At 41.8% G+C, this 14413-nt stretch overlaps 1 long non-coding RNA gene across 3 annotated transcripts; it reads left to right on the top strand.

The window, feature by feature from the left end:
• Nucleotides 1-4086: 4086 nt before the first annotated feature.
• Nucleotides 4087-5000, top strand: LOC139188286 (uncharacterized). Of its 3 annotated transcripts, none has more exons than XR_011571632.1 (3): nt 4087-4308; nt 4393-4490; nt 4666-5000. It is a non-coding gene; the product is annotated as an uncharacterized lncRNA (long non-coding RNA). The 3 variants fall into 3 exon arrangements; XR_011571631.1 differs by having other exon boundaries at nt 4393-4540; XR_011571633.1 differs by lacking the exon at nt 4666-5000 and adding an exon at nt 4574-4607.
• Nucleotides 5001-14413: the final 9413 nt, after the last annotated feature.

The following is a 14413-nucleotide window of genomic DNA, read 5'->3' as shown; positions in this document are numbered from 1 at the left end:
TTGTCTCTCAGAAAACACTACTCAAAATGTATATGGAAAATATATATTTTCCACTTCTTTCGTTTAATTATTTATACTAATGTGTTTTGAGAGTAGATTCATGGATTAAAATGTTTCAATTAATAAAAAAAATAGCCCATATTAATTGTATAATATATATTGTGTGTTGATGCACAAAATCAGCGAAGACTTTGGTACAACAGAAAGTGTCAGGTTTTGTGACCTTCGCTTGGTTGCTTCGGTCACTAGTGAGGATAAGTACGTAAATGAATAGAGACAGAGAAGCAAACACAGGATGTACGTGGTTCACCCAGATTGGCTACGTCCACGGAGTAGAGGAGTTCTTATTAGTAGTGAAGGGCTTACACAAGTACAAAGGATCAAGCTCTCAATTTAGTGAGTTCTTGTGAATGATTTAACACAAATGGCATTAGGCCATATTGTGGGGGAATGACCCCTATTTATAGAAAAACTTGTAGCTTTGTCACATTGACATGTGTCATGTTATGATTGGTTCTTGATGTCGACACGTGCTGCGCTCTGATTGGCTTCTAATCTTGACACGTGTCGAGTAGTGATTGGCCTCCTGGTCGGAGGGGAACTCTTCTGGGTCCTTGACAGTATAGCGTTGGCCGGTGCTCGGTAGTTTCGGGATTGGTCAAGTATGGTACAAACAGTGCTCCCCTAAGTTCCCGAGTGAGGGAAACTCCTCGGTTGGGGACTTGCAAGATCCAATCCCTTGAGTAATCACGAAACTTCTAAGTACCGAAGTGTGGTCTGATCTTCATCTGCCCTTCTCTGGAAGTACCTTTCCTCCATCCGGGAATGGTGTATTTAGCTGATGAAGATGCACAAGGTAATGTATCAATTTCACTTTGAAGCTTACTTGTAGTTTCGGGCTTGGTCAAGTGCGATACAAACCCTATAGTAGGAGTCCCCCAAGTCGCCGAGCTAGGAGATCTGCCGAAAGAGGTGACAGACAAGGTAAGCAGTCAAACTTCCAAGTAAGCAACCCAGGATCAGAGGTTTGACTTCGGCTTCCGGTTGATTGTTCTCCTTCTCCTTGTCTCTCATTCAACTGCCAGGATAAGGAGAAGCAAATGGATAAGAGATGATATGAGATACTTTTGCTTTTGAAGAAGTAACTTTCCACAGGCTTATTCTTGAACTGTGCTGGAGGGTTTTCTGGTGCCCTTCAGAGTATAAGGCCGACTCAAAAATTTGAGGGTCAAAACAAGTCCATCAAATCTAAAGTACGTTCGACCTTGATGATATGGGATACTTTTGCTGTTGACGGAATAATGAATGTGGTATGGAAAGGTGTCGTGCTGTAGTGATCTGTTTCAGCTCACCGTTGAACCTTCTGCTTCAATCTTTTGCATGGCAGAAGTGGTGTGCAACCTTTGCATTTAAATGGTCCTTCAGAACATTCCTTCATAGTGACTCATCCACGCTTGGCAGCTTCAGTGTAAAGAGCCAATATCTGATCAACTGTCATGAGGCATTTGCCGGTGGAATTCGTGACCTTGACAGCAGTTGAGGATGAGTACTCGAGAGCAATGCTAAGTAAGCAACCAGGCAAAGGCTCCAGGCAGTCAGTTCCAAATTGGAGGTTTGATTTCAGGTTCCGACTGACTGCTCTCTTTCTCCTTGTCCTGCAGGTGTGGACAAGGACAAAGACAAAGACAGGGAGAAAGCATGATATGGGATACTCTTGCTTTCGACCCTGATGATATGAGATACTCTTGTTCTTGGTGTGGCTTATTTGCTGAGGTATTATCGGGGGGAAATAAAGCTGAGTATTTCGAGAGGTTATGTTGAGGGTGCCTTTTTGAATGCGAGAAAGGGTTGAGCATTTTTGCAGGTTTTCCTGTCCGTTGAGGAGGGAGGTCAATGTATATAGGGATTTCCCAATAACAAGTAGTAATGCTATTCCTTTACCCTTTTTGGTCACAGCAATGTAGTGGGAGCTGCCAGCTTCACGTGTTTTAATTTTGTCAGAGCACTTTGAAAAAGTGGTATGTGGTATCTGGAAAGCTGATGTTACGTGTGAAGATTACAGACAAGCTTTATCTAAGGAAATCTAGCTCTCGAAGTTCTGAGAGTTGTGCCTCTTCGGTTTTCGAACAAGCAATCCCGTCGAGGATCTGACTCTCGAGATTCGGAAAGCGGTGCTACTCCGGTTTTTGAGAAAGTAATTATGTTGGGAGTCTTTTCTCGAATGTGAGTAAAGGTTGGACGTTCTTGCCAACCTGTCTTGCCGCAAAACACGGAGGTCGACACACATAGGGACTTTCCAGTTGTCAAGCAGTGGTGCTGTTCCTTTACCCTTATGGGTAATAGTAGGGTAGCTGGAACTTCGAAATTCTCGTGCCTAAACTTTGTCAGAGATCTTTGACAAAGTTATATGTGGTACCCGAGGAGTTGATGGTGCATATGGAGAGCGGTGATTGAACAGTAAGATTCACGTGCTTTCTACTTCACCAGAAATCTTCGACAGATTGCCCGTAATTTCCGCAAAGCTGAGTGTGCATGTGACAGGTGCCGACGAGGCTGAAAAAGCAGGTGCTTCTTCGATTTCTGAGATCGGCCCTCGTGGTCTCTGAGCAGCCCAGCTTTTGAGAAAGCAAACGCCTCTTCGATTTCTGAAGCTCCGTCGAGTGCAGATTTTTATAGAGGCTGGCATTAAGTTCCACAGCACACTTGAATCTCTACCAGTAGAAGCTCATTTCTTGCACTTCTAAAATCTTGATTTGTCTGACCTCTTCCCTCTTCAACACATTTGAAAATGTCTGGACCCTCCGACCGTCGTTTTGACTTGAACCTTGGAGAAGAGACAGCCACGCCTTCTCCAGACAACATATGGCGCCCATCCTTCATATCCCCTACTGGTCCTCTTACCGTTGGGGATTCTGTGATGAAGAATGATATGACCGCTGCAGTGGTGGCCAGGAACCTTCTCACTCCCAAAGATAACAGACTACTTTCCAAACGGTCTGATGAGTTGGCTGTTAAGGACTCTCTGGCTCTTAGTGTTCAGTGTGCAGGTTCTGTGTCTAATATGGCCCAACGCCTATTTGCTAGAACCCGCCAAGTTGAATCATTGGCTGCTGAAGTGATGAGTCTCAAACAGGAGATTAGAGGGCTCAAGCATGGGAATAAGCAGTTGCACCGGCTCGCCCATGACTATGCTACAAACATGAAGAGGAAGCTTGACCAGATGAAGGAATCTGATGGTAAGGTTTTACTTGATCATCAGCGGTTTGTGGGTTTGTTCCAAAGGCATTTATTGCCTTCGTCCTCTGGGGCTGTACCTGGTAATGAAGCTTCAAATGATGAACCTCCAATGCCTCCTCCTTCTGGGGTTTTGTCAAGTACTGAGGCTCCGGATAACCACCCTCCGGTGCTTTCTCTTTCTGGGGCTCTACCGACTGCTGAGACTTCCCCTAAGCAACCTTTGTGAAGGCTCCCTTTTGTTTGTTTATTTTGACTCATGTATATGTACATATTTGTGGCTTATTGAAAATATTAATAAATAAGCTTTGCTTCATTTCAACATATTGTGTTAAATACACCAAAGCCTTCTTCATAAAGTTCTTTGAATTTTTGCTTTTGTTGAAACCTGTATTGTTGAAGCTTTGTGAGTGAAGCATGTAGTTTGAGGTAGTGTTCCCTTAATTTCCCAAGTGAGGAAAACTTCTCGGTTGGAGACTTGAAAAATCCAAGTCACTGAGTGGTTGTGAGACTGCCGAGTATCAAGGTGCAGTAGCATATGGTGGGAGTCCCCCAAGTCTTCAGGCGAAGAGAGTTGCCGAATGAGGTGTCTAGCTAGTAGTCAATGTCATGAGTAGGAAAACTTCACTTGTTTCTTTTCGAAGTGGTAACCCAGGGCTCTTTCTTCATATACTGTTTTTTGTTATGAAGATGTGTTAGGTCCAAAGAAGTGGAGGCCTAGGCCCTTTTTTTTTTTTTTTTTTTTTTTTTTTTTTTTTTTTTTTGTAATGTTTGTACAGATATCTATAATGTGGCCTTTGTCATGATTTTGGAGGATGGGTGTATTCGAATCCAATGAGGGGTAGGGTATGACTCATTATCATGTGCCATGATTTTGTCTTCCTTTAGCTTTTCTTTTGCTTTGCTTTACCATTTTTGCTTTCCTTTAGTCTTCCTTTAGCTTTTCTTCAATATAACACCATTTTCTGTGGCTCAGATCGCAAAACCATCTTCATGAAAGTTGTTCCTTAGCTCGTGAACTACAACATATCCGAATTGGAGATCCATCGGAGCAGTACAACTCCAGAAATTCAGGTATGATGAGTGATTGTTCGTCATTTGTATATCAACGCGTCAGACTTGTTGTGAGCTTCAAAAACTCCATTTTATCTTGCTCAGATCAACATACTTTCTTCATCGAAGTTGTTCCTTAACTTGTGAACTACAACATATCCAAATTTGAGGTCCCTCGGAGCAGTATAACTCCAGAAATCCAAGTATGATGAGTGACTGGTTATTATTTTTCTGTCAACCCGTCAGATTTGTTGTGAGCTTCGAAACTCCATTTTCTATTGTTCAGATCAGCATGCTTTCTTCATTGAAGTTGTTCCTCATCGTCTCTTTCATAACATATCAAAAATTCAGAATGAACTAATGGTTAAATACTTCCAGATCTTCGAAACATCACAGCAGCTTCGAAATCTGCAAGAATCCCACTGTCATGTTTGGAGCTTCAACACTTTAATTTGCGTCGCTCAAACAGAAATGGTTCCTTCTTGAAAGTTGTTCATATGCTCAAGAACTATAGGGTGTCCAAAATTCAGCTCCATTGGAGAAGAGCAGAGGTTGCAGAAATTTGATAGATGAAAGGAGGCGGAAGAGGGAGAGAGAGAAAAAGTCTCTTGGGTTGGATTTCTATTTTGGGGCAGATTCCAATTTTTGTAGCACCTTCATTATTGATGAATTGCTTGTACTTTTGTCCATTATGAAACTTGGGACTTTGGCTTGTTGTTGGATCTATTATAATATGTTTGGGAACATATATAAGTGAATAAATAAGAAGGAAAATTTTGGGCCCTTGTGGGTGTAAAACAAAAAATGTTTATGTTTACCCAAGTGTTTTTGTACAAGTTCAAGGGCATCTTGGGTTTTGTGAACAAAATTTGTTTATTTGGAGCAAGGTTTTGTGTTGAAGCTTTGTAGGTGAAGCTTTGGTGTTGAAGCTTTGATGGTGAAGCTTTGTAGATGAAGCTTTCTGGGTGAAGCTTTGTAGATGAAGCTTTCTAGGTGAAGCTTTGATGGTGAAGCTTTCTGGGTGAAGCTACGTAGGTGAAGCTTTGTAGATGAAACTTTCTGGGTGAAACTTTTTGGATGAAGCTTTTTTTTTTTTTTTTTTTGGGTGAAGCTGTTTTAAGTGAAGTTTTTTGGCTGTGTATGAATAGATCTATTGTTTGGATATAAGCCATTGTTTGGTTGTTCCTTTCTTTGTATAGTCTTGTCGACACATACTTAGATTTTGTTTCGTGTTGGATATATCTGCTTTGAGGTTTCAACATTTGAGTGTTCCATTGCTAGGAATGTAAAAGAGTGAGGGCCAAGTTGGCTAAATTACCTCTTTAGTGAATTCATTGCCAAATGGCCTTCATTACATAGGATGCCGAACGGCTATAGCTCAACACTTGTACATCGTGAGGCTATTTGTAGTAGTACTTCAAGTGATCAGCGTTCCATGGATGGCCAAGGGTCTTGCCATCGGAGCTTCTAAGTGTGTAAGAGCCAGGGCGACTGATGCCAATGACTTCATACGGTCCATCCCAGTTTGGACTAAGTGTGCCTTCACTCGGGACTCTGTCGCAGAGTAATCTTTTCTTTAAGACCCAGTCTCCTATTTTGAAAGAGCGAGGCTTGACCCTAGAGTCATAATAGTTGGAGATGCGCTGCTTGTAGGCGACATTCCTCAAGTGAGCTTGGTTTCTGTGTTCCTCGACTAAATCCAAGTTGAGGGTGAGTTGTTTGTCATTTTCACTTTGAATGTAGTTCTGGACTCGGAATGTTGCTTGCTCGAGCTCAACAGGGACAACCGCATCTGTGCCAAAGGCAAGTGAGAATGGAGTTTCTCCTGTTGAAGTCCGATATGAAGTGCGATATGACCAAAGAACTTGGGGTACAAATTCTGGCCAACAGCCTTTAGCTTTGTCCAAGCTGGTTTTCAAAGTGCGCTTGATTATTTTGTTGATGGCCTCAACTTGTCCATTAGACTGGGGATGAGCTGGAGAGGCAAAGCATAAGTTGATGTTGAACTTAGAGCAGAACAACCTGAACTTCTTGTTGTCGAACTGTCGCCCATTGTCAGTGACTATCGCATTGGGAATGCCGAATCTACAAAGGATGTTCTTCCACACGAAGTCTTCTATCTTTGCCTCAGTAATGGTTGCCAAGGGTTCTACTTCGGCCCACTTTGTGAAGTAGTCCACTGCAACGACTGCGTAACAGACTTTGCCCTTCCCTGCCGGCATTGGGCCGATCAAATCAAGTCCCCACTGGGCGAAGGGCCAAGGGCTGATCATAGGAGTAAGAGGCTCTGGAGGGGAATGAGGAATAGCCGCATATCGTTGACATTTGTCACATGAGCGGGATACTTTGATGGCATCCTGGTGGAGTGTTGGCCAGTAATATCCTTGGCGAAAAGTCTTGTGTGCTAGGGACCGAGATCCAGCATGATCTCCACAGACTCCCTCATGTATTTCCCGAAGGACGATTTCCGCCTCGGCAGGCGTAAGACACCTTAAGTATGGCAGGCTAAAACCTCGCTTATAGAGTTGATCATTGATGATCAGGTAGCGGGTAGACTTGTATCGAATTTGCTTAGCCTGGACTTTATCATTTGGGAGGGTGCCATGAGCAAGGAAATTATAGATCGGGGTGATCCAACTATCCCCCTGTTGTAAGTTGCATACTTCTGCGGCCATGGTGCTTGGTGTTGCCAACAGTTCGACATGAATTTTTCTTCCAATCTTGTCTTCCACAGCCGAGGCGAGGCGAGCCAGGGCGTCTGCATGACTGTTTGCCGCTCGAGGAACTTGGGTGATCTGGTAGTGGAAGTGCTTGAGCAAAAGTTGTGTTTGCGCAAGATATGCTGCCATGGAGCTGTCCTTAGCATCAAAGTTGTTGGTAACCTGGTTGACCACCAATTGGGAGTCACTGAAAATATCAATTTGTTTAACCCCGATGTGTTTGGCCAAACGTAATCCTGCTAGGAAGGCTTCATACTCGGCCTCATTATTTGATGCCTTGAATTTGAAACGAAGAGCATACTCCATTGCTACTTTGTCGGGTGTAGTCAAGACTAGTCCCGCTCCACAGCCCTGTTGGTTGGATGAGCCATCAACATACAGACTCCATGCTGGGGTTGTTGGTTCTATCTTCTGAGCTTCCGGGGGTAATGAAGCCACTGCTTCAGGTGTAGAAGCAATGTCAACCGGATATGTGAAGTCGGCAATGAAGTCTGCCACTGCTTGGCCCTTCTCAGCTGGCTTTGGTTGGTAGGAGATGTCAAACTCACCCAACGCTATTGCCCATTTGATCATTCGCCCTGAAGTGTCAGGACTTTGGAGTATCTGTCGAAGAGGATAATTGGTAAGCACGATGATGGAGTGCGCTTGGAAGTAAGGGCGGAGTTTTCGAGCAGACATGACCAATGCCAGAGCCAATTTCTCAATGTTAGAGTACCATGTCTCCGCATCTTGTAAGGCTTTGCTAGCGTAGTAGACAGGTCGCTCAATATTCCCATCCTTTCGAATGAGAACGGAACTTACGGCTGAAGCTGATACCGATAGGTAGATAATGAGAATGTCTCCTACCTCGGGCTTGGAGAGTAGAGGGGCTTTACTCATGTACTCCTTGAGGTTTTTGAATGCCTCGGCACATTCATCAGTCCATGTAATGTACTTCCTACTTCCCTTAAGTGCTTTAAAAAAGGGAGCACATTTGTCTGTGGCCTTAGAAATGAACCTGGTTAAGGCTGCCACCTTGCCAGTAAGGCTCTGGATGTCCTTTGAAGTTACCGGTTCCTTCATGTCGAGGATTGCTTTGATCTTCTCGGGATTAGCTTCAATGCCTCGTTGGCTAATCATGAAACCTAAGAATTTGCCAGAGCCTACGCCGAAGGCACATTTGTTGGGGTTTAACCTCATTCGATACCTCTTCAAAATAGTGAAAGTTTCAGATAGGTTGGTGATGTGTTGGTCAGCATGTTTGCTCTTGACTAACATATCATCAACGTAAACTTCCATGCTCTTCCCAATCTGCTCGGCGAACATTGAGTTGACTAGTCTCTGATAAGTCGCTCCTGCATTCTTTAGGCCGAAAGGCATGACTTTATAGCAGTATAGTCCTCTGTCGGTAGTGAAGGCTGTGTGTTCTTGATCCGAAGGGTTCATGAGGATTTGGTTGTATCCTGAGTAAGCATCCATGAAGCTCAGGAGTTCACACCCGGCCGTAGAGTCTATAAGTCTATCAATAAGAGGAAGAGGGAAGCTATCTTTCGGACACCCTTTGTTTAGGTCGGTGTAGTCAACACACATTCTCCACAAGACCTTTTGAAGCAAAAGACTTTCTTTGGTCGGATTTTTCTTAACAAGGACCACATTTGCTACCCATGTCGGGTAATTGACTTCGCGGACAAAGCCTATGCCTTTGAGTTTTTCAACTTCTGCTTTCATTGCCTCGTATCGTTCAGCGTCATAAGATCTTCGCTTCTGTCTCACCGGCTTGATCTTGGGGTCAATACTCAAACGATGACAGATGACATCGGGAGAGATGCCTGGCATGTCCTCGTATGACCAGGCGAAGACTTCAGTGTTCTCTTTCAAAAAAGATATCAATGCTAACCGAAGGGGTGGTGACAATGTGGTGCCAATCTTCACCATGCGATCTGGATAATCTCTTAAGATAGGTACCTTTTCCAACTCTTCAGCAGGTTGGGCTTGCTGGGTGAAAGAGTCATCTCGAGGATCATCGGGTTGATTGTTGCTATCAGGAAGATCCAAGTTCGCTTCATCTAGGCTGGTCTTTGTGACTTGGTCATGTACAGACAGGGTTTCCTTGGGTCCGGGCAAGTGTTGTTGCTTAACTGAAGTGTTGTAACATGATCGTGCACTAAGCTGATCTCCTCTGATGTAGCCGTTGCCATGGGGGGTTGGAAATTTCATCAACAGCATATGCGTGGATACCATAGCCTTGAGATCATTGATGCCTGTGCGCCCAAAGATGACATTGTATGCCGTTGGGCAGTCAACCACTAGGAAGTTAGTGGTAATGGTAGCCGTGTAAGGGCCTGTACCAATAGTAAAGGGTAAATGTATGCTCCCTAAGGGTTGCACGATATCACCGGAGAAGCTTATCAGAGGAGAAATCGAGCGATCGAGCAAGTGTTCAGCTACACTGAGTGCCCTGAAAGCTTCGGCAAACATGATATTGACCGAAGCCCCTGTGTCTACGAGGATTCGTCGAACATCAAAGTTGGCTATGTGAGCCTCCACGATCAATGGGTCGTTATGAGGGTAGATGATGCCTCTTTCTTCCTCAGGGTAGAAACATATCGGATCCCAGTTAGGCTTTTGATACTTCCCTCCCCTGATGTCTTCCACGTGAAACACTTGGTGACCAGGCCTCAGAATTCGTTCACTGTTTTTCATGGCCCTATTGGAAGATTCAGATATGGGTGTGCCGCCGCTTATGGAATATATGACATTCACCTGGCGTTGGTTACGGTTATCCCTTTGAGGGTGAAGGAGGAATTGATCAATTTTTCCTTCTCGTGCCAAAGCTTCAATACGATCACGGAGGATGATACATTTCTCGCTATCATGGCCGTTATGCTCATGGTAGCAACAAAACATGCCCGCGTTATTCGGGGGCGTGTAATCTGGGTGCCTCGGCTTTGGCTTTGGTATCAGGTGAGCTATGCTGGGGTAAATGGCCGCGCATGTGGCATTCAAGGGCGTGTATGTCTCATACCTTGGGGTAGGGGGTATCTTGACGCGGGTTTGACCCACTGTATTGACTGCCTGGGGGCGAGCGTTATTGTGGCGATACCCTTGGTTATCGGGATAGTGTCCCTTACTCTTTTTACTGAAATGAGAGTGGTGAGGATGGAAATCCTTCCTCTTGCCTTGAAATTGATATGTCTGTTGATTCGGCGAAGCATTATGCAAGGCATGGGGAGGTGCCACTGCTGTTTGGAAAGTCGAGGTCTTCTCATTTAGGTGAGTCTGGCTTCCACCTCCCACTTGTTGATAAAGGATGGTTGTAGGGGGTTTCTCCTGATATGTCTTTGCCTCGGCGGAGGCATGGTTATAAGCCTGCGCCATCACCTCAGAGTAAGTCTTCCAAGTATTGGCATTGATCATGTATTTAAAGAAACAATCACGTAGGCCTGCCGTGAAGGCTTTGAGGGCAGTCTTGTCGTCTGCTGATGTGAAAATTTCTTGACACACAAATTAAACCCTCTTTTTGACAATTGTAGTATAGATGTAAGTAGGGTATCGTTCTAAGCCGGGGATTAGGAGGGATTGCTAATCTATTCTAAATTAATTTAAAAATATTAAACAAGACTCAAGGACACAAAACTAGGCTAAAAACTCTAATAACTCGAAACACACTTAAAATGACTCAAAATAATGAAAACAATTAAATTAAACACTAGGAACTGAAATGGATGGAAATTAAATTAAAAGACTAACAATAAAGAAAACTAAATAAATAATATAATTTAATAATGGATGGGTGTTTGGTTTTGATGAAAAGTAAATTAAACTTAATTAAATTACAGAATTGACAAAACCATGAAATTAAAATGAAAGGATAAATGACGGACTAGCTAGAGGGTTCTTCTCCACACATGACACATATGCAACCTAAATTGATTTTCAGTTGTTCTTTCAATAAATTGTAAATCTCAATACTCCAGATTAACCGTGAACAGCACTTTTTTAATCTTCAAGTTTTCCTTAAGTTATTGAATTGGACGGAAAAACGCATACAACAATTCAAAACATTCTTCAAAAGTCCCCTACGTGAAAAGCACAATAGTGATACAATCAAAGATCATTAAACTTTGTGAAAACTATAAGCATTGACGAGGCATTCGTAACTATGAAAAGCATGATACTCTTGCCAAGAATTTACTTAACGTGATTGTGACTAGCAACCTTTACTACTTGTGAAAATAAGTTCATAACGATTAGGTGAAATTCACTTATATTCTAGCATCAAATTCATGCATGTAAATTAAGCGTGCACTCTCAACCAACATACACAAATCAGTTTTTATACGAACGGATAAGTAAATTGAAATCACAACTTATGAAATCACAACCGAAGGTAATCAATTCATATTACAAATATATTCATGGTTTCGAATTAACCTCTAGCCAAAATAAGTTTAATTACACATTATTAAAACAGAAATAAAATATAATTTTGGAAAGATTTAACCGAGAGAGAAGAGTGTTTCTGTCTGTGCCTTTGAACCCCTGCGAGCTGCTCTCTGTTCTCTGTCCTCCTCTGTCGCTGCACAGCAGCTCCCTGTTTCCTTGTGCCGAGGCTCTCCTCTGCCTCTCTGTTTTTCCCCGCTGCCCTCTCTCTTACATACGCTGCCCAAAGGCAGCTTTCTCCCTGCGTGCTGACCTCCCTACCAGCTGCAAAGACAGATCTGCTGCTGTCCTTACCTCTCCAGTCACGCCCTCCTGACCTCTCACTCTCTCTATGCTCACGCTGTCAGTCTCTCTCCACTCTTATTTTTCTGGCGCTGCCCCCCCTTTCCTCCAGCTGCAAAGCAGCTATTCTCTTCTTCTTCTCTGACCTTTCCCTCTCTCTTTATTTCTGCCCCTGCGAAGCCCACGTCTCTTGCGTCTCTGCGAGCTGCCCAAAGGCAGCTCCCTTCTCCCGCGCCTCCTCTCTCCTCGCTCTCCCTTCTACAGCTGCCTTCTGATTTCCTTTTATTTTCTGCCTTCCACTCCTCACGTTTCCACCTTGGATTCCTTTCTTTCCAGCTGCAAAGCAGCATCCTGTTGTTTTCAGAAGTGAAGAATATGGGAGTCAACGAGGTAAAAATAAATATAAATCATGATGCTCTCTTGCTCCCTCTTTGACCGACTCTCCCCATTTTTTTTTGTTTATGCCGTGACATAATTCTACCAATAATCCATGACAGAATGAGAACGACTAAAGCAATTTTCGACGAATTTATTATTTAAAACTCATTTGTGCTATTTTTATTTTTTTTGCATAACAAATTCTATAAACACAAAAATAACGTAAATAGCTCAAAAATATAAGGAACTAACTAAGAAAAGACGAGTGAATTCGAAGTAAAAATATATATAAATATGATCCGATCAAATACCCCCACACTTAACTTTTGCTAGTCCTCGAGCAAAACAAAGAAAACTAGAACAAGAAGTAACAAGAAAAAAAAAACATTAGCTTCCCTCTATGTGACCCTCATAGAATTTCATTCAAGAAAACAAATCATCAAGAACCATAGCTAGCATCAAGGAACTAATCCAAGTTCATCTTCCTAATTCAAATATTAGCAGTAATCTTTAAATCATCCTTGAAGTGTAGTGTGTGAGATAGCCATGCTAATGCAATTTCAAGTTTTTATTTTTAAAATCATCATATGCAAACTAGCGACCTTCTCACTGAATATTCACTCAATCACACATGTGTTTAGTTTTAATGTGTTTCGCTCAAAGAATCAAATGTGAAATTTCTACCATAAGCTTGCATAAAGATCTCATCTCCACAATCATAATTGCAAAACTTAAATCAAGAGGACTTTTATTGGACGTAATGAGGTTTAGGGAGAGGGTTATTGAAATGAAAGAATAGGTAAACACAAGTTCCAGGCTACAAGCAGTTCTTTTGTTTAGATTTATAAGAACTCAATATTTCCAGCGATTCTTCTAGCACCTCCAACCACACTCTTAAACTGAAACTTTAAAAACTTTTTATTTTCTTTGTATACAATCTTTTTTTTTTTTTTTTTTTTTTTTTTTTTTTTTTTAAATGAAATACCCCCACACTTATTCTTTTGCCAAACATCTTCAAAGTATTTCACAAACGTTTCACATAAGACAATCTCGCATTGCTCGCTTGGAAAGGGTAAGGAAAAATGTTTCAGGTATAAGGGTAGACATATCTGGTGATAAGAAACAAAAGGTTCAACATATACGGCTCAAATTGGCAATCTAATGATATCATTTTTCTTTGGGAAACATGGTTATTTGGGCCATGGTGGTAAACCTAATGCCTCTATCATTTCCAAGTTCATGCAATCAATGACAAACATTTCGAAAGATCGTTACGCAAGTTCTAGAGATGTATCTCACATAAGTTCATCACACATGAAAGAATAGGAGTGTATGAAAAATGCACACACTTTCAATCGGCTCAAAAACTCACATAGGATGTATATGGTCACTAAATTCACATATGAAGCTTTAAGTCATACTTTAGTTTCACATTAACAAGGCTATGTGCATTTGGTTTTTCAAAGATGGTCAAACATGTACAAAACTAACAAGAGAATTAGGAATTTCATAAAACACATGTTAACTAAGTTCTTGATGATCATGGTTCAAATTTGATCCAATTATATCATTGGGTCGGGAAACTAACAAAAATCTAATTCAAAACAATAAGGGAAACAAGACAATATTTTTGGATTTTTTTAAATTTTCCGATTTTTTTTTTTTTTTTTTTTTTTTTTTTTTTTAAGAAAACAAAAACTAACAACACAGAAACAAATGAAATTCTAGAGATTTCTACCCCCACACTTAAACTTGACATTGTCCCCAATGTCAGAAAACACTATAATGCAAATAAAAAAAATAAAATAAAATAAATAATAAGAAACAAAATAAAACAAGTGGACTGAAAACTTCCCTCGTTTGCAGTAAAATCAAGCGATGACCCCCCCCAAGCTAAAATTCTGCAATCAACTTCAAGGGTGGAAATAACCAAAAGTTCCTGCAAAGAAAAGAAATAATTCAGTTAAGTAACGCAAGAAAATTAATTAAAAAAATTGCAAACGAAAAATTGAAAATTACGATAAAAGATAATGAATAAAACTAATAAGTAATCATTGGTCGTGCTTGTTGACTTTCCACAGCTTTCCTCTTGAACAGGGTGACACTTAGCTTTTCACTTGCAAGTGATGATTTTATGCTATTGTACTGCAAGGCTTTGCTCTTTGGGAATGTTGCAGTTCCTTATTTGTTCTCCAAGCAGATGTGGCAGCTTCTCTAGTTCTTCATCTCAGACTCCTTCTGCTGGGATGATTGTGCAAGCTGCATTCTTCTCTGCTTGTTTCCTCTGCATGGCGGGCAGGCACGAGGTAGAGGTATTGGTCTGT

The sequence above is a fragment of the Malus domestica genome, chromosome 09, assembly GCF_042453785.1.
Source record: "Malus domestica chromosome 09, GDT2T_hap1".
NCBI lineage: Eukaryota > Viridiplantae > Streptophyta > Magnoliopsida > Rosales > Rosaceae > Malus > Malus domestica.
Note: the sequence above shows the minus strand (reverse complement) of the source record. Positions and strands in the feature narration are given on the sequence as shown.